General features: G+C 44.3%; 1 long non-coding RNA gene across 2 annotated transcripts; it reads right to left on the bottom strand.

Moving 5' to 3' along the window:
• Positions 1–5,221: 5,221 nt before the first annotated feature.
• Positions 5,222–20,260, bottom strand: LOC140621598 (uncharacterized). Of its 2 annotated transcripts, XR_012021341.1 has the most exons (4): positions 20,195–20,260; positions 16,363–16,536; positions 6,473–6,698; positions 5,222–5,552 (listed from the first exon to the last, which is right to left on the bottom strand). It is a non-coding gene; the product is annotated as an uncharacterized lncRNA (long non-coding RNA). The 2 variants fall into 2 exon arrangements; XR_012021342.1 differs by lacking the exon at positions 16,363–16,536.
• Positions 20,261–20,512: the final 252 nt, after the last annotated feature.

Consider the following 20,512-nt stretch of genomic DNA (forward strand, 5'->3'; position numbering starts at 1 on the left):
TTTGAAAGTTGCTAAGAGAGTGGATCTTAAAAGTTCTCATCACAAAAAAAAAAAAAAGAATTTATGACTATTTATGCTGATTGATGTTAACTAGAGTTACTATGGTGATCATTTCGTAATATATACAAATACTGAATCATTATGTTTTACACCTGAAACTATAATGTTATAGGTCATTATGTTGTACGTATGAAACTTTAATGTTATATATCAACCATACCTCAATTAAAAACAAAACAAAACAAAACAAAAACTGGGGCACCTGGGTGGCTCAGGGGTTGAGCATCTGCCTTTGGCTCAGGTCACGTGATCCCAGAGTCCTGGGATCAAGTCCCACATCGGGCTCCCTGCATGGAGCCTGCTTCTCCCTCTCCCTATATTTCTGCCTCTCTCTCTGGGTCTCTTATGAATAAATAAATAAATAAATAAATAAATAAATAAATAAATAAACAAATAAATAATAAAAGCTTTAAAAAATAAATAAGTAAAACAAAACCCAACCAACCAAAGTAACCTGTGGGCTCTGGAGCCAGACAAACCTAGGTTTAAATCCTGCCTCTGCTGCAGAATGTAGGAACTTGGGAACATTAGTTAGAGTCTGTTGGCCTCACTTTTCTCATCTGTAAAATGGGGATAAAATATACCCCTTAGTTTTAGGGTAAGAATCAGATAACATGTATTATGAGATAGCCAGGATTTCAGCAGATGTTCTTTTATGTACCTTCTCCTTCAAGTACCAACTGCATAATTCTTTACCCCTTGAGAAGCCCTGGAAGAGCAAAATGTGATAGCCCACAGGGACACTCTATGCATACTCTTATTTTTAAAAAAATATTTAATTTATTTATTCAGGAGAGACACAGAGAGTGAGGCAGAGACATAGGCAGAGGGAGAAGCAGGCTCCCCTAGAGGAGCCTGATGTGGGACTCAAATACCAGGACCCCAGGACCACTACCCAAGCCAAAGCCAGGTCCTCAACCACTGAGCCACCCAGGTGCCCCTATGGATACTCTCTTTTGCCACATTCATTGTACTGAAATAATCCAGTGAAGTCTTTTCCTTTTCCACTGAAGGGTAGTTTCCTTGGAACCTAGATTGTATTATCCATTTTTATGTCCTCAGTGTCAAACTCCATGCCTGGAACACAATAGGAATTCAGTCAATGTGGAGGAGCTAAACCATCAGCCAAAGCTTTTGAGTGTGACTGCTCAATGGTGCCCTTACAAAAGCAAGAGGGGTGTGAGTTACATGCAGGCAGACTTGCTGAACCTGGGATACATGTTTATCTGGACCCCAGATGGACATGACATCTCACTTGTTAGAGGTAGCAGAGGGAAGAGGTGGAGGTCCACTGCCTGGGCGTGAATCCTTACTCCGTTATCCCCCCACCTGTGAAAACTTGGGACAATCTCCTTGATATATCTGTGCCTCAGTATCCTTGTGTTCAAAATGGGGACATCGGTGATGCCAACCACACAGGGCTGTAAAGAGAATTAAATGAAATAATGCAAAAAAAATCATCCCACAAAACCCCCAAACACAACTCATTACATGGTCTGTATCCCATATTACAGATGCTAGAATAAAAGCCACTGCATGGGAAGGGGTCTGATCTGAGACCACACGGCTTGCAGGGCGGTCACTGTATTTGCAGGAGTACAGGTTAGCTGCTGCAACAAAAACGTTCCCAAGTTCCAAGGCGGAAGATTCATCAAAATAGAAGTTGACCTCTGCATGTAACCGTGCAGAGGTCAGCAGTTCAGGATGGTTGGGTCAGCTCTGTGTCCTCAGGAAGAACTTTCCATCTCTGTATCTGAGGAGAATGTGCTGGGAAGGGAGGGAAGTATACTTCCAATTTTTTGAGGGCAAGATCAAGGTATGACCCCCCCCCCCCCATCACTTCTGCTAAGGTTGCCTAGTCACATGACCACTTCTGCTGCAAAGAGGGCTGGGAAATGTAGTCTTGAGCAAGGCAGTCATGTTGGCGGCTGAAATGTTTAGACTATAGCCAAGTAGAAGGACAGAAAGGTAGAAGGACCTTGTTACACCATAGCCGGGAAGAAGGATAGAAGAACAACCAGGAGCCTGCCATAGCCACTCAGGACCTCATAAAAAATACAAGAGTGATGGTTACCTCTTGAGAGGGCTCTTCGCTGGGTTCCCGTAGCAGCAATGCTTTGTACAAAGCCAGCTCCCCATGAACCAGGGGGGAGTTTAGGAAATGATTCAGGCTCCCTGGCTGACTCAGACACTGATCATCCTGGAGAGAAAAGTAGCCATACACCCATTTGGGGCTTGGAGTTTAGTTTATAATAATAATAATGACTTTGGCACAGAAAACTTCCTGAGGGTTAATGAATGACTGGCTGGATTAATAGCCCAAATCGCTGCCTGCAGTCTATCAACTCCTTCCAGCTTCATATTAATCTACAGGAAATTCTTTGTACACCCAGCTATTACGGCTTCAATCTCACAAAATAAAAATGAATGGAGGCTTCACTGGAACTTGGAAAAAAAACTTGGTCACCATTGTGTGTGGCCACCATGCTATTATTATTTTTTTTTTTTTCAGGCACATTTCCTGCATTTTCTTTGGTTCCCTTTCTGGCTTCGGTTTGCTGCAGTGGCAGCAACTGTACCAGCAGCTGGCCCTTTAGATTAGCTTTAATCCCCTTGCTATTTATAGCACATGCTGTAAAGCTGGTGACACGTGTGATGTCTTCCCAGCTAGACTGGGAGCTCCATGAGGTCAGAGACAACCAGTAGACTCTGGCTCTGCAGACCCTGGCCACAGTGCTGCTCTGCAGCCATTTGTTGCATTTAACCAAAAGGAACAGCGGCTGAATTTTGAACAAGTTACTATTGGTCCAGTGGATTCCTGAGAGCAAACCTGGGAATCTCTGCATTTAGCTGGGTTTAAGGTAGTGTGTACTTATAGCTCATCAAAATTTGATCTGTGTTTCCCCAAAGAACAACTTGAAATAGAAAGGCAAGGATGTAGGAGTAGTTGTAGAAGACGATGTCTATGTCATCAAACTGTCACTTGTGAAAGGAAACTACGGGATGCTAAAGTAACTGGTGACTTCTCTTGCCTATAGGGACTCCCACTGCTTCTCTGGGCTGAGAGCTCTCTGCCAGGAGATGTCAGTGATGAAATAAGCATGTTTCCCTCGGCAAAGTCCCCTGGTTCAGGGAATTCGAGTTCATGGATGGCTCCAGATTCCCTCTGCCATGCTATTTCAACTCCTACCTTCTTGTCTGTTGGGCATGTGGTCAGCATCTGAGAAGGCCTGCCAAGTGAAAAGGGCAAGCCCTGAGCAAAGATTTTACAAGAACATCTTGTCATTGAGGCTCGGTGAGCTGAGCCATGCAGCAACACCAACAGGGCCCTGTCTCGGCGGAGGATGGTCACCTGTGCCATAAATAATCTTTTACTCTGATTTCTCACTCATACCCCGGGTGAGCTTCAGACAGTCCTGCTCCCCTACCCCCTAATTACACCAAACTAGGTGAGTCCCAGCTCCAGCGAAGCCCTGGCATCCGTGGAGGTGTTGGTGGCTTTTTAAACCAGGGGGGGAAGATTGAGTTAAAGAAACAGGAAGCCTGATACAGCGATGGAGGTTAGGTAGGAATAGAATTAAGGGCTTAGAAAATGCTTGTTTCCTTCTGTTGTTGTTATGAGAGCTGATAAGGGGATTTCAGAGTTTCAGTGGGGGAGCCTTGGAAAAGAATGAGGGAGTTTAATCAATTAGAGGGACCTTCCCAACTTACATTCCCCAGTGTTTGTGGCATGGGAACTTTGCCTGAGGTAAGGGTGCCAAAAACAGAAAGGAAAGCTCCCCAACATGAAGCTTTGACGTGCTGTCATCTTCTGGCTACGGGTCTTTGCTTTTCTTTTTTCTCTTTTCAACCCAGGATATGAAATGGGCTGTGACCCTTTTGATAACATAATGGCATCATGTCCAAGCAGGACACAGCTAACCAGAAATGTGCTTATATGTCAAAGTATAGCTTCTTAGAGCTAGCTAAGGTCAAAACATCTCTATTAAAGGGCATAGGGTCTAGTGAAGTTTTCCTAAGTAAAAAAATATTGCATAGTAACAGACTTCCATGATAAATTGTGTTCTCAGAAGATAAAGCGACAGATACTCGTAGCTCTTCTACCAAGAGCTTTTAGAAAGTAAGAAAAGCATCCCTCACCCTTTCAAGTAATAATGACCCATCAGATTTTGTAACCAGTAGCACTTGAGCCATCCTTTAACTTCTCTGAGCATCAGATTCTTCATTAAGTTCAATGAAATACCTTCCTAGTCTACCTTTCTAGGGTTTTCAGAGGAGTTAAAAAAATGAAAGGGAAAATTCAACACCTGCCAGGCAAACAGGTCTCAAGCACAGGCTCTAGCACCAGGGGAGCAACATCTCTCACTGATGTGCTGTCCTTCAGATCTCCTTTAGAAAAGGCATCCACTGAACTTCAAGACTAGAGCCCTGGATCGTAAAGCCCCGGATTCTATCTACTCCATTCACATTCTGTTATTTAGCTCCCAAGGGCTCCCAAGAGATTTTTTTTTTTTTTACACCTTTATGTAAGTCCACTGCACTAGGGAAGCAGGTGGGCACAAGCAGATCAGCACTTTATACGGCGGTGTGAAGACTGAGACGTGACCAGAGGAAACAAAGCACAAAACTGAATTTCATGACACCCTTAAGAATGACTTGTCTTAGTCCAGGGGCGCCTGGGTGGCTCAGTTGGTTAAATGTCTAACTCAGCTCAGGTCACGATCCCAGTCTCCTGGCATAGAGCCCTATGTCAGGCTCCCTGCTCATCCAGGAGTCTGCTTGTCCCTCTGTCTTTCCCCCACTCATTCTCTCTCTCTCTCTCTCTCTCTTAAATAAATAAATAATCTTTTTTTTTTTTAAATGACCTGTCTTACCCCAATTTTTACTTGGTGCTTCTCAATTTTCCAATGGATATTTTGAGGAACCAATAGAATTCAATGATAATTCTCTTTCTCACACTTGCCCCTCCTCCTACTAATTTTCAGTGGGGAATGATTTTGTCCTGATCTGTGGCGTCTCAGAAGCAGCGTGGTGTAACAGAAACAATGTGAGGCTGCGAGCAGGCCGGAGTGTGAATTCCAGCTCCACTCACCTGCTGAGTGGCTTGAAACAAGGCAGAGAAAACATCTCTGTTTGCTCATTTTATTAGTTTCCTGTTGCCACTGGAATATATTACCACAAACCCGCCTTAAAACAATACACATTTATTCTCTTATAATTCTAGAGGTCAGAGGTCCAAAATCAACTTCACTGCGTTGAAGTCACGTGTCAGCAAGGCCACGATCCTCTCCGGGGGCTGTAGGGTGCGTCCTTTTCTCTGGCTTTTCCAGCCTCAAATGCTGCATTCCTTCTATTTCTTGGGTTTTGGGCCCTTCCTCTGCCTTCGTGCCAACAGCATAAGCATCTTGCTTCAGTGGTCACATTGCCTTCCTTCCCTCTCTGCCTCCTTCTTGTAAGAACATTTGTGATTGCATTTAGAGCCCATCCGGATACTGCAGATTAAAGATTCATTTTAAGATCTTTAATCACATCTGCAAAGTCTGTTTTGCCATATAAAGTAACATTCACATATTCCAGGGATGAGGGAATGGACATCTTTGGGGGCCATTATTCAGCCTGCCGTATCCATCTGTTAAGATGGTAATCTTTATTCTAAAGGACACTAAAGGTGAAACAGGTAACATTCATGAAAGTGCACAGAGTGGAAGTCAATAAATGTCACTGAGTCTGGAAGAGGGAGGAGTTGACCTCCTATTGGCAGGTTTCTACCCCGGATGGAGTCAATGAAGAACGACAGAAGCTGGACTGACGTGAACTGGGGCATGCTCGGGAGCTGAGGGGGCTGTAGGTGCCAGTGGGCCTGGACATAGGATGACTCCAGGAGCAGGCTCAGAGGAAGGCAGAAGGCAGAAGGTGCTTCTAGAAAGGGATCCAGATGCTCATAACCAGGGAAGACAGGGCTTTATGATCTCCCTTGGAGCATGATATGGATTTGTGTCTCCCAAGTGGGAAGCTTATTATTTTTACTGCTTAGAGACCAGATAGTGCCTGGTTACCCCATAATGCCAGGAGCTGGCAAGCCAAACTCCCCCATCAAGTGTCTTAATGCGTTTGGGGCCCAAGCCACAGCCACAGCTGCAAATATCATCCTTCCTTTGCTGGAGCTGGATGATCAACAGTCAGTTGTGACATTACACAGGAAGAGAAGACACAGAAACATCTTCTGTTTTCACGAAGGCACTATGGTTACCTGCCCCGTGGGCTATTAATCTTTACTTCATCCCTTTTCCCCATAAAGTTGTATTATCCTGGAAAATGAGATGACTTCTCAGCAACCCTGGGACAGGGGGTTGGGGCCAGGGTGTGCAGCCTGGAAGCACCACCATTCCTCTGGCCTCTGGGGGACAGCTACCTGTGCGCAGAGGTGAAGGTGTGCTCAGGGCAGGAGAAGTCAGGAGGGGGGCATGGCCCAGAGAAGGGCTCTCCCAAGGAATGCTGCAGGTCCTCAGAGTCCAGCCAGGAGATAAGGAATGGCCATTGGGCTTCTGCTCGCATGCACCTGTGAACTCATACCGCAGGAGCATGATGCATTCATTCTTTGTAGAATTGCTTGAGCCCAGCAAATATTCTTTTGGTTGCTGTAAGAGAGTAAGAGGAGGCAATGGTCACACTCTACCTCTGCTTGCCTTTCCAGGTGCTTTCTGAGACTTCCCTCCTCTGACTCACCCAGTAACTCGGGGTTGGGGAGATTGGGCAGGAGCTGAGATGCAGCATGAGACCTACAGGAACGGGGCCCAGAGAGCTTGAGTGGCTTCTCAGTCACACAGCACACAGATGGCCAGCCTGCATCCAGGGCTCCGTTCGCAACACCAAGAACCAGGAACTTGCCAGCGTCTGACCCTCTTTTATGGCTTTATTCATTCTGAGGACCATCTTTTTCTGTTCCTCAGAGCCATCTTGTTGAGGTCTTTAGTGACCAGCCACCCCAGTTTGCTCAGGACTCAGGGGTCTCGTGGACTGAGGATTTCCAGTTCTAAAACTGGAAATGTCCTGGGCAAATTAGGACGAGTTGGTTGCCCTGTGTAAGGCCTCCTACTGGCACACAGTCACCTGGCCAGAGGGGATTTGGGAGGTGGGGTGGGGAGCATGGCTGTGTCTGGGCTTCTCCAGTGGCTGCACAGCCCTGTGTCCTGTCAAGGTCCATTTGGGAAAATAGAAGGCCCTCTACGTACTTAAAACAGATGGACTATAATGCAAGGAATTGGCAGGGAAACTGAGAAGCCAAATAGGGATCTTCCAACAGCTCAGAGATTAGCAACAACAGACACTAAGACAGGGGCACAGGGAGGAAGCAGAGCTGCTGGACCCAGGGGGTGAGGTCACCCCCTCAACCCCCTCACCCAGCAGGTGAGTTCACCATCAGAAACTGGATCCACTGTGGGCCTGACCTGTGGAAGCCAGAGTCATGAAAGTGACGTGGCTATTGGTGGAGATGCTGATGCTGGGCAGAAAGAAGGAAATGCATTGACTTGACCCTACCTCTTGCCATCTGGTCTCCTACCGGAACTTTCTCCTCTTGTTTTGGAAGGCCCAGGGGGTGTGGACTATGAGCTAAGGACTGGCTCGTTAGGTAGGCAGGAAAGCTTTAGAATGCCTGGGCTTCCTGTCCTGGAGAGAGACAGGACTTCTTCACATGTTGGCTTCATTGCTGACACATGGATTTGGAATCAATCCCCCGTGACAATCAGCACTTGGATCAAAGAAGCTCAGAATCATCACACATGGAGCTGAAAGGCATCTCCAAGATCATCCATTCAGAGGGGTCAGAGAAGCCTGGGCAGCTGATGGAGGGATGGCGGGCTGCTGGTGTCAGGACCAGAATGGGTCCTTCTGACCTCAGGCCCATGGGGGGCAGAAGGTGCTGATGGAGTGAGCCGGACCCAGGCCTCCACTGGCAACAGTGGGGGCATCGGCGGGAGACCCCTGGCCTTAGGAGGCTAATGGCCATCCCTGTAATTGTTCATTGCAAGAGAAGGAAACCTTTTTCAGGGAAACAAATACGGCCGGATGCTCTGATTCGTCCTTTATCCAGAACGACGACAGGAGGGAAACACCGAAAAATTGAGCGCTTTGATTTCCTGGGGTGATGAGACTGAGAATTCATTTATTTATTTGTTTATTTTTAAAAGAAGTCTTTATTTAACTATCTATTTATTTTTAAAAGATTTTATTTACTTATTCATGAGAGACACAGAGAGGCAGAGACACAGACAGAGGGAGAAGCAGGCTCCCTGCAGGGAACCCCATGCAGGACTGGATCCCAGGACCCCGGGATCATGCCCTGAGCCAAAGGCAGATGCTCAACTACTGAGCCATCCAGGTGCTCCAAAGTTTTTTTTTTTTAAGATTTTATTTATTTATTTGACAGAGAGAGAAAGAGGGAGAGAGCACAAGCAGGGGGTGCAACAGGCAGAAGGAGAAGGAGAAGCAGACTCCCTGCTGAGCAAGGAATATGATTTGGGTCTCCATCCCAGGACCCTGGGACCATGACCTGAGCCAAAGGCAGATACTTAACTCACTGAGGGACTGAGAATTTAAATTTAAACAGAAAAATTATTCTTCCGGGGACACCTGGGAGGTTGAGCATCTGTCTTCAGGTCAGGGTGTGATCCCAGGGTCCTGGGATCAAGTCCCACATTGGGGTGCCCGCAGGGAGCCTGCTTCTCCCTCTGCCTGTGTCTCTGTCTCTCTCTCATTTATTCATGTCTCTCATGAATAAATAAATAAAATCTTAAAAAAATTCTTCCGTTTTGTTCTCCAGTAACACTATGCTGCTTTAACAAACTGTAGACAGAATATAATGTACCTAATGTGTGTGTTCCTTACCATTCAGTCATCCCATAAAAGTTTATTAGATGCTTAATATTGAGCGAGAGGGTATGGCTGGCGTTCTCTCCAGTATTACCATCTGTGCGCCAGGAACTGGAGTGGGCATGGGAACTGGAGTCTCCCCCTGCCTTCGTCCTCTACACACCCCTTCCTTGATGCTCAAGCTCCACCACCACGGGAGGGACACCAATGTGCCGTGGCGCCCTGGTGATGCTATCTCTTCACTTTTGCCTGCACCTGCTCTTGCAGGAACCCCAACCCCTTGGCAAGGCTCACCTCCAGTTGTTTATCTACACATTTGCAACAAGCATAACTCATTTCATTCTTCCTTAGCTGAATGTAGCTCATATTGGAGCCCTCAACTTACCATGTCATTTTAGGGTTCCTGCATTTTCCCTGGGATTATATATGTTTCAGGGGCTTTGGTGGGGCAGAAGCAGTCACAGGATCCTACTCACCTACATGTGGACAAGAAACACAGGGCAATGGACTGCACGGAGCTTCCAGCAGGGGAGACCCCCCCACCCCCCCGGCAACCCATGTGGACCAACAACCATGGACATCTCCATGGGCATCAGCAAGAATCTGATGGATCTTGGCACAGAATCTGATGGATCTTGGTCCCTGATGGGACTGAGGACCCATCACCTGGTAGGTTTCCCTGCTCTGGGGTCTGGATTCTCCTTCTTGGGTGCTATCTGGGCAAAGAGGCACAGGAATTCCCTGCTATCAGATTCTAAATGGAGGTTTGTCCTGGGGTGGGGGAGTAGGGCCCTTCTCATTGGGCCCACCAACATCTAAGACTCTTTGCTTCCCTTTTCTCTTCTCATTTGTGGGATTAGATGGGCACACTTGTTCATTGGGTGTTCTTTTAAATCTATCATCTAGAGATTGGCCCTTTCCATGTCTCTTGGAAACTGAAAACCAGAAGACCAGAAGACTTTTTCTTTCTTTCTTTCTTTCTTTCTTTCTTTCTTTCTTTCTTTCTTTCTTTCTTTCTTTTCTTTCTTCTTTCTTTTCTTTCTTTCTTTCCTTTCTTTCTTCTTTCTTTCTTTCTTTCTTTCTTTCTTTCTTTCTTTCTTTCTTTCTTTCTTTCTTTTAGATTTACTTATTTATTTGAGAGAGAGAGAGAAAGAGTGAGGGTGAGTGGGGAGAGGGAAGAGGGGAAAAAGGAGAGGGAGAGGGGAAGGAGACTCCCTGATGAGCATGGAGCCCCACTTGGGGCTGGATCCCACCACCCTGAGATCACAACTGAAGCCAAAATGGAGAGCCGATCACTTAACCAACTGAACCACCTAAGCACCCAAACCCAGAAGATTTTCTTTTATTGCATTCCTTCCCTGGGAAATGGGCCCTGAATGCTACCTCTAAAGTTTGAAGAGAAGAAGAGATTGCCAAAGGTATAAGGAAATTGTGAGTAAGCCATTGTTTCCCATTTCAGTAATATTGTCCTGCCATCTGATATATCCATATATCTGTAGATACATGGATAATCAAAATTCTAGAGGGCCTAAACATTTAATTATAAGTGAGGATCTCTTTTGATAGATTACGGAGGATTTTTTATTTTCTTCTTTTTAATTAACTATATTTTAAAACTCTACACCTGTTTGTTAGATGATCTCATCCATAACAGTGCCTTTAAACACCATCTCTAATGTGCCAGTAATCTCCATATTTATGTCTACAGCCTAAGCCTCATTTCTGGGCTCTAGTTGTGGGTGTAGCATCTACACTTGGAGGTCTCCTAGGTGTCACTGATTTAAAAGCCTAAAATGGAAATCTTGAATCTGTGTTCTCCCACTCTTGTCCAAAAAATTTAAAAAGAACTCTTTTCTTTGTATTTTTCATCCCAGTAAAAGTCACTTCAAATCTCTCAAGTCGGATTTTTTGAGTAATCCTTGACTCCCACCCTCTCCCCACGACTTTCTATCCATTTGTAGTTGATCTATGTTTCGCTCCAAAATACACGTGGCTGTTGCACTCCACGTGCCCTCCTGCCACCCTGCTGCATGCCCAAGTCATCTCCCACTTGCATGAACTTACAGACTTTTCCCCTCCTCTTGGGCAAAGTTTTCCTCATTGATTACTGGGAGATTAGGTAATTATTAACAAAGTTGAATAAAGAGATCCCCAAGGTTTCCCACTCTGGGGCACACTGGATGGTGTCATGAGAACATCACCTTTGTTGCAGACCAGTGCCTTCAATATCAAATGTCCTTGTGACTTTTCTTTTTTGGTTCATATCTGGGAACCCAGTTTGCTCACTGGATATGGTTCGCCTGTTCTGATCAGCCGCTGTGTGGACCTCGCTGGCTCAGCTCCTGCCGCTCTGGAGGATGGCTGATGGCATGATCTCTTTGAGGTCTGCCCAGGGCTCCTACAAGTCAATTGCTCATGTGCAAGGGAGGGAGCCAGAGCTTATGTGGCTCCAAATACACTTTTTTTAAAAAAAATATTTTATTTATTTATTCATGAGACACACAGAGAGAGAAGAGGAGACACAAGCAGAGGGAGAAGAAGGCTCCCTGTGGGGAACCCAATGCGGGACTCAATCCTAGGACCCTGGGATAACAACGTGAGCCGAAGGCAGATGCTCAACCACGGAGCCACCCAGATGTCCCTCCAAATACACTCCTGATGTGATGAAAATCCACTTACTTTTTCACATGAAGATATTCATCCTTTTTCACTTCTCATTCCTTGTTGCATTTCTTCCATCTGGGGTTATTTTTCTTTTGCTTTTTGATACTGATCTACTGGTGGTGAATGCTCTTGCTTTGTGTTTGCTTGTTTTCATAGCCCCAAAATATCTGTATTTTGCTGTAATTTTGGAATGATATTTTCCATTGGTAGAGGATCTAGGTTTTTCTTTTGGTCAGTTGATCATTACACAATCACCTGGCTTCCATTGTGGCTTTGGAGAAGCAAGTTGATTCTATCTACAGCTTCTTTAAAGGCAATCTTTTTTTTAAAAAAATTTAATTTTATTTAAATTCAATTAATTAATATAACATATTATTAGTTTTGGAGGTAGAGTTCAGTGATTCATCAGTTGCATATAACACCCAGTGCTCATCCATCAAGTGCCCTCCTTAATGCCCATCACCCAGTTACCCCATCTCCCCACCCACCTACCTTCCAGCCACCCTCAGTTTGTTTCCTGGAGTTAAGAGTTTCTTACAATTTGTTTTCCTTTCTGATTTCATCTTATTTTAATTTTCCCTCCTTTCCCCTATGATCCTCTGCTTTGTTTCTTAAATTCCACATATGAGTTAAATCATATGTCTTTCTCTGATTGAATTATTTTGCTCAGCACAATATCCTCTAGTTGTATCCACGTCCTTACAAATGGTAATATTTTGTTTTTGATGGTCTAATAATATTCCACTCTATCTATCATCTATCTATTATCTATCTATCTATCTATCTATCTATCTATCTATCTATCATCTATCATCTGTCATCTTTTGTTTATCCATCCCTCTGTCAATGGACATCTGGGCTTTTTCCATAGTTTGTTTATCATGGACATTGCTGCTATAAACATTGGGGTACAGGTGCCCCTTTGGATCATTAAGGCAATCTCTTTCTTTCTGACTCTTCCTCCCTCCATTCTTTCTTCCTTCCTTCTTTCCTTCCTTCCTTCCTTCCTTCTTTCTCTTTTCTGAAAATAAGGATTTCTTTTTCATTATTCTGCTTGGTTGGGATTCACTGGTCTTCTTGATTCTGTGGATTTTTGAGTGTCTCTCATCAGTTCTGGATAACTATCCATCATTTTCTATATTCAAATATTTTTTTCTGTGACTTTCTGCCTGTTTACTCCTTCTGATATTTCTATTAAATGTATATTAGGTTTACTCATTATATACTCTATTATCCTTTCTTCTGTCTTTTTTTAAAAAATTTTTTTTCTCTTTTTTCTTTTTTTTCTTTTGTCTTTTTAATCTTTTTGTCTCCCCATACTATAATCTTGAATGTTTCTTCTGCTTTAGTTTTAGCATACAAATTCTCTCTTCAGCTATGTCTAATGTGTGGTAAACTACCCACTGGGTCCTTAGTTTTAACTAACATATTTTCACATCTAGTTCCTCTTCGATATATATATCAGTTGTGACCCTTTTAATAGTTTCCAGTTCCTTGCAAAAAGTTTCAAGCTTTTTGATTATTTCTTTAAATATAGTAGCCAGAATTGTTTGTCTGTATCTAGTAATTTAAATATCTAAAATCTTTGTGGTTATTTCTTTTGTCTCTTGGCTCCACTCACGGTATCGTATTTTCTCGAATGTCCGATTGTCTCTAAATATGGCCAACTCCAGTTATTTCTGGGCATGCCCAAAGAAACACCCAACATGGGTTCATGACTATAACCTTTCCACAGTTATCCACCATGGTCTTCCTCTCCTGTCCTGGTAGCCCTTAGTTACATTCAGAAAAAAAACCCTGCTATCCCCAGAGCTATGTGAAATCATCTCATTTTTGCCTTCAATGAAAGTTGTCTCCTGCAGGTCATTGTCACTTCCTCAGACAACCAAGGCTGCTCCTGTTTGTTGTGTCAACGTGCTAAGGAGTTCTCAGAGGGCCAGAATGAGACTGCATTCTGGTTCTCAGAAAACTGAGGTCACACAGCCACCTGTGCAAGAGTGACAGGTGGAGGTAGAGGTGGTGGTGGTGATGGGGCCCTAAGCTGCTTGGACCAATATTTTATATTTTGGATGAAAACAATTCCTTTTATTTTCACTTGTATTCCTGTGACTTTATCCCATAGGGACAAATTCTAGTCACAAGGATCAGAGTAGACTGTAAATATAATGGCCCCTCCTCTTTGATGATACGAATTATTTATATTTTTTTAGAGGGTGGCCAAGCTTTCCCTTCCTAACTTTCCTTTCCTTTCAGATGCTCACCTGAGCTGGTTGGTCCATGCAAATTAGCTTCCGGGGGCTCACTTGATACGCTGCCAGATATATTCAGATGTGCAGGACAGGGGAGGAAGTATAGGGGTGGGAGTGGGAGGATTTGAGTTGGGGAGAGTCACAGCTTGCTTTATAAATCACCAGGAACCTGCTACACACACACACACACACACACACACACACACGCACGCACATGCTCGAATTCACTCACACTCACACACACACTCATCTATTTTTGGTCTACGTGCCTTTGGGCTCTTTTTTCAGGAAAGCACATGAACTCTTTCGAGTCCTCAGGTTTCGCTTGGTAACTTTCCTATAGCTGCATACTCAAAGTCCCTGCTGCCTTCCTCCTAGCCTCTGAACACATGGTGCCCCAGGCCTGCCTGCTTTGCTTCCTGTTTCACCTCAGTGGATTGTGAGTCAGCTGTGAGCTTGTGGGAAAGGGCTCAGAGACACCCAGGGCACCCCTTCCCAACCCCGGGCACTTTATGCCCCAATCCCAGAAAGTGCTCCCAGAAGAGTTCCATCCTCTGCATCCTTTCCTTGAGACCCCTGCTCGGCCTCCCTAAAGATGGAGGTTATTCCTTTTTCATTGACAAGATGGGACTCCATCATTCTAATATCATCTGAAAGCCTGAGGGATTATGTCTTACACCCTTATGAAAAACACAGCAGCTTGTCATGATGAGCGATATTACCGTGAATAATGCAGTTTTGAGTTGAAACTCCTTATTCCAAGAATCAGTAAATTTCCCCAGTCTTCTATATTTCCTCCCCACCCCTCCCCTGTTAAATTTAGGTTTAACAAGTCATGAATCATTGTGGTTTTACTCCTGGGTAGAATTGGCTTTTTTTCCTTTTTTTTTCTGTTATTGCATTGCCAACTGATGAAAGAAATAAAAAGGAATTTGATTAATAAGCATTTTGACATGAACTTAAAATCTCAAATATCTCGAAGACAGGATGAACTACAACTATTCAAAGTTGCTTGAATGTTCAAGTATGAAGGGACCTGTGGGACATTAGTCTGATCCTTTCATAGGGCCAGAAAGAAAACAGATCTAGAGAGGGAGAGGGAAAGTCGTTTGCCCAAGATCACACAGCAGGTAAACGATGGCCATGGTGCTAGAGTCTAGGTATCCTGACCTAAGACCAGCAGCCTCACTGTGGTTGTAGAATATGGAAAAACAGCTTGTGTTTGAGTTTCTGTATCATGGCAGGACAAAGATCTTTATTCTATAAACATCTAGTATTACTGTGTGTATGTTATGACATATTTCATAATTATTTCCTCTAAGAGCCCACAGTATTTTACATACAGGATTCCATTATTTGCCATTTCAATCTTTGAGGCATCTGAAGGGCTCCTATTGTCCAGGGAGGAAATTGGATGTATCGAGCAGTAAGTGGGTGGTTCTAGGTTCCTGGGGACCCTGCCCCCGTCTTGTGATGCATTGTAGGGCTCACATTCATTCTTTCAAGTCATTTCACAGATACTGTATTTGTTGAGCACCTACTACATGCCAAGAGCTGAATGTAGGGTCGTAAGCAAAACAGAAAAAGGTGCCACCCTCGCAAAGGGGAGAGAAATAATAAACAAACAAACAATTGCACTTGTAACATAATGCCAAGTATGGGAAGAGCCACTAAAGAAAAATCAAATGCAGGAGGCCGCTGTTGTAGCGGTCCCACCAGGCTGAGGCCTGCAGCAATAGGTGGATAAGTCTTGAGCACATCGGAGGGAGAACATTCCAGGTGGAGGGAAGAGTGTTGGCTGAAAGGCCAGAAGGACTGGAGCTTAGGGAGGGTGGGGGGCAATAGGGAATGAGGTCATAGGTGGGGTTGGGGCAGATCAAGTTAGTGTGTAGAAAACACGGAAGGAGCTGGACTCGAAACATAACATAAAACTTACCATTGTAACCATTTCTAAGTGTCCAATTCAATAGTGTCAAGTATATTCACACTCTTGTGCAACCAATATCTAGAACTCCTTTTGTTTTACAAAACTAAACTCTGTCCCCATCAAACAGCAACTCCCACCCTCACTCCCCCAGCCCCTGGGAACCAGGATTCTGCTTCCTGCCTCTATGGGTCTGACTCTTCTAGAATCATGTGCCTCCTATACATGGAATCATATTGTATTTGTCCTTTGGTGTCTGGCTCTTTTTAACTTAGCATAATGTCCTCAAGACCCACCCATGTATACCATGTGTCTGAATTTCCTCCCTTTTCAAGGCTGAATACTATTTCACTGTATCCGTATGCTACTTTTTGTTTATCTATTCATCCGTTGATGGACACTGGGTTGTTGCTTTCATCTCTTGGCTATTTTTTTTTCTCTTGGCTATTTTGAATAATGTTGCTATGAATATGCGCACACAAATATCTCTTTGAGAGCCTGCTTTTAATCTTCTAGGTATGTACTCAGAAGATTGAATTACTGGGTCATCGGGTAATTATTCTTTACAAGAATTTTTTTGAAAAACCACCGTACCGTTTTCCATAGTTGCTGCAACATTCTACATTCTCAACAGCAACAAACCAGGGTTCCGATTACTTGTCATTCGTTCCAACACTTGTCACTCTCTGATTTTTTGGTAGTAGCCATCCTAGTGGGTGTGAAGCAGGCTTCTCATGTGGCTTTGATTTGCAGGTGTTGGATTTTCTTCTAAGAACAATAGGGACATTCAGAGGATTGGAGGTAGGATTGGGGGTGGGAGCAGAATGTGTTCAGACTCAAAAGGATCCCATTGGTTGCCTTGTGGAGAATAGATGGTGAGAGACCCTGAGACAATAGATTGGGAGGGGCTGGTAGCTTGGATTAGGATGAGAGCAGAGAAGGTAGGGAGTTGTCAGGTGTGCACTTTGAGGGTAGAGTTGACAAGTTTTGAAAATGGATTGGATGTAAAGTTTGAGAAAAAGAAAGGAGACAAGGATGACTAGAGACTTTGGCCCTAATAAGAAATGGTGACTCCATTAGCTGAGATGGGGACTAGTAGGATGGGATAGGTTTCCAGTAGAGAGGGAAATCAAAACTTGAATTCAGAGTATGTTACATTTGTAAAGCCACACATTAGAGTTTCAAGTGGACATAGATTGAGGTATCTGAAACTCAGAAAGAGAGAAGTCTGGGGTAGAAATGGAGATTTGTGGGTCATTGTATATACTTGGCATGTTTAGTCATGGGGACCCAATGAGATTGCCTAGGGCAGGTGTCAGCAAACTATGGCCCACGGGCCAAATCTAGCCTTCTGCCTACTTTTGTGTGTATTTTTATATTTTTGGCCGCATAAGGATAGTTTTTTTACATGTTTGAATGTTGGAAAAATTTTTTAAAAGAATAATATCTTGTGCCAATGAGAATTATATGAAATTCAAATTTCATCATCCACAAATAAAGTTTTATAAGAACCCAGCTACCCTCATTCTTTCACATCTTGTCCATGGCCAATTCCATGTTCTCAGCAGTGAGGAAGGGAGGGAGGCAAGAAAGAGAAGAGGTGCCAGGATGGAGACCTGGGCGGGGCCTGTCAAGAGTGCCAAGATGGTGCCTACCCCATGTGTAACCAGGCCCAGGGGCCCAGCAGGCCAGGACAGCTTTGCCCCCCGTCCCCAGGCTGATTTAGCATCTTGTGGATGGTGAAGTCAGAGTGACCCATAGTGGGCATATCCATTAGATGGAGCCATGTAAAACGGCTGATTTTCAATCATGGCTTCCTTACCATCTTCATATCCTAGGATTGTTTTTTTTTTTTTAATAAATTTTTAAATTTATTTTATGATAGTCTCACAGAGAGAGAGAGAGAGGCAGAGACACAGGCAGAGGGAGAAGCAGGCTCCATGCACCAGGAGCCCGACATGGGATTCGATCCCGGGTCTCCAGGATCGCGCCCTGGGCCAAAGGCAGGCGCCAAACCGCTGCGCCACCCAGGGATCCCTCCTAGGATTGTCATAACAAATTATCACCAACTGGGTAGGAAACAATGGATATTTATTCTCTAGTTGTTCTAGAGGATATAAGTCTGAAGTCAACAGGGCTATGCTCCTGACAAAAGCTCTAGGAAAGGATCCTTTTTTGCCTCTTCCCAGCTTCTGATGGCTGAATGCGATCCCTGGTGTTTAGCTCATGAACTGTATCACCAGCACCTGCCTCTCTCCTCCGTCTAAATTTCCTTCTAAGGACATCAGTCATTGGAAAGGGCCCACTCTAATCCAGTACAACCCCACTTTAACTTGATGGCATTGGCAAAGACCCTATTTCCAAATAATCCGTTGCATTCACAGCTTCCAGGGGTTAGGATTGTAGCATATTTTTAGGGGAGAGAAAATTCTATCCATACACAGTGAGACATAGATATTACATGGTTCAACCTAAGAGTGCTTGGATTCTTGAGATTTTTTTGAAAGGACACAATCAAGTTACTAATCTTGGGGAAAGAAAAGAAATAAAATCCCCAGTATTGGTTTTAAGATCCTGAACTGTACTTCATTTCCTACCACTCCCCTACTGCTTTAGGTTGTGCCAACTTCCTCACCATGGGCAGATTGGGAGAAAGAGTAACACCAGTGTCTCTGATGTCACCACTGAGCCCAGGCAACCTGCTGGGGAATATTGTATATTTAGGGCAGAGATTCTTTGCCGGGATTTCGAGACATAGGGATCAAGATGCCACATCAAGAGGCTATGAGACTTTGACAAGTCAGTACCCTTCATCCCCATGAATCTTGGTTTCTTCTTCTATAGGAGGGAAAGAGCCATGGCCTCATCTCCTACAGTGTACATCTCCTACAAGGGATGAGGGAAAATTGGAGGATCTGTACCTCGCAAGCTAAAGGATTTCACTGGATTGCAATTTAGATAAGGCTCACGAGGCCTGTCCTGCTTTGGCACCATTCTCTTCAGAGTGGAGCCTGAAAACGTGATGTTGTTTCCAGATGAGGCAAGTTTGACATCACAGAATGACTCACAGCTTGAAACTTAACATTTAATCCGTTGTGGATCAAAATTCTGTGAATTTTGAAAATCGCTGGATAACGTTTTTTGTCTCCTTTTTTCCCCCAATTGTAGTGAAATACACACAACATGGACTTTATAATTTTAACCATTTCAAAGTGTATAATTCAGTGGCATTAGGTACACTCTATTTCCAGAAATTTCCATCACCCCCAACAGAAGCACTATACCCATCAAGTGGCAGCTCACCTTTTCTCACACCTACAGCCTCAGGCGACCACAAATCTGTCTTCTGTCTCTATGGATTTACCTGTTCTGGACATTACATATAAGTGAAATCATACAACATGTGGCTTTTTGTGTTTGGCATCTTTCACTTAGCATAATGTTTGCAAGGTTCATTCACGTCATAGCGCATATCAGCACTTCATTCCTTTAAATGGCCAAGCAATATCTCTTGTGTGGATATGCCACATTTTGTTTATTCACTTTTTGATGGACTTATGGGTTATTTCCCACTTTTGGCTATTGTGAATAGTGCTACTCTGAACAATCTTGTATGAATTTTTGTTGGAACATCTATTTTCAATTCTTTGGGGTGCATACCTCAGAGTGGAATTGCTGGGTCATATGGTAATTCTACGTTTAATTCGCTGATGAACTGCCAAACTCTTTTTCACAGAAGCTGCACCATTTTGCAGCCCTATCAGCAATGTATGGGACTTCCACTTTGTCCTGGAGAGTGTTTTCACATTTGGTTTATTATTACAATAACCCCTCCTGGGTCAGGTTCAGGATGGCCTGGATACTTGCTGTCTGTCTTTTTTGCTGTGGCCAGAGATCCTGGGAGCAGGCGGTGGGCCACCCACTCTGATGCCCTCACTGATTTTCTCTGGACGGTCACTCATGGCCACTTATTCTGGAAGGTCTTCCAGGACCATATGGTTGACCCTGGCAGTGAAGACACTGTGTACAGATGGCCAGAACCTCTGGGGCAGTCAGTCATGGGGGCAGAAGGCAGCCACAGTCAGGGTGGTGACAGTCCCCATGGTTCCTGGACTTGATCTGAGTCAAGTGCCCTTTTTCAATGCCTCTTGCTTGGCCCCGCTGGTTGAGGAGTCAAGTTGGGGCTCTGTTTGGTCCTACCCACAGCTTCTGGTCACTCTGTACTCTGCTGTGATGGGCCTGCTGGTCCCTCTGAGTTTTCTCTTGGCCTAGACACCTTCCCCTACCTCCCTCTTACTCTCCCTGTGCATAGTGGGATGGCTCTTATAGCTCCTTGGTTTTTAAAGAACATTCCACTGCCCCTTAGAGGAGAGTAAGAGGTACCCCAGCTTATAGTCAGATAATCGGCCATGAATTCATAACTTACATGTAATCCACAGTAGCTTATTTGTATGCAGCCAACTGGATTGGGTTATCTAAGTAAATCTATCATTTGTCCTCAGTGTTCTAGAATTAAGGAAAGAATGTGAGGTCAAAGGATCCCTCAGTCTGGTGGTTGACCTTGGGCCCTCATCTGCATTTGCTCTGCTCTTACTTGGGGATAAAATCCTCAGTAGAACTGCACTTCTAGATCATCATGAGGGAGTCAACGAGAGTATGTACTTGGGTGTCCTATTTAACGTGGCAACATTTTTATCCTTGGGGAAGAATGGAGCATCCTTACCACAGCTGCCTTGGATGACCA

Source organism: Canis lupus, chromosome 30 (genome assembly GCF_048164855.1).
Source record: "Canis lupus baileyi chromosome 30, mCanLup2.hap1, whole genome shotgun sequence".
Taxonomy (NCBI): Eukaryota; Metazoa; Chordata; class Mammalia; order Carnivora; family Canidae; genus Canis; species Canis lupus.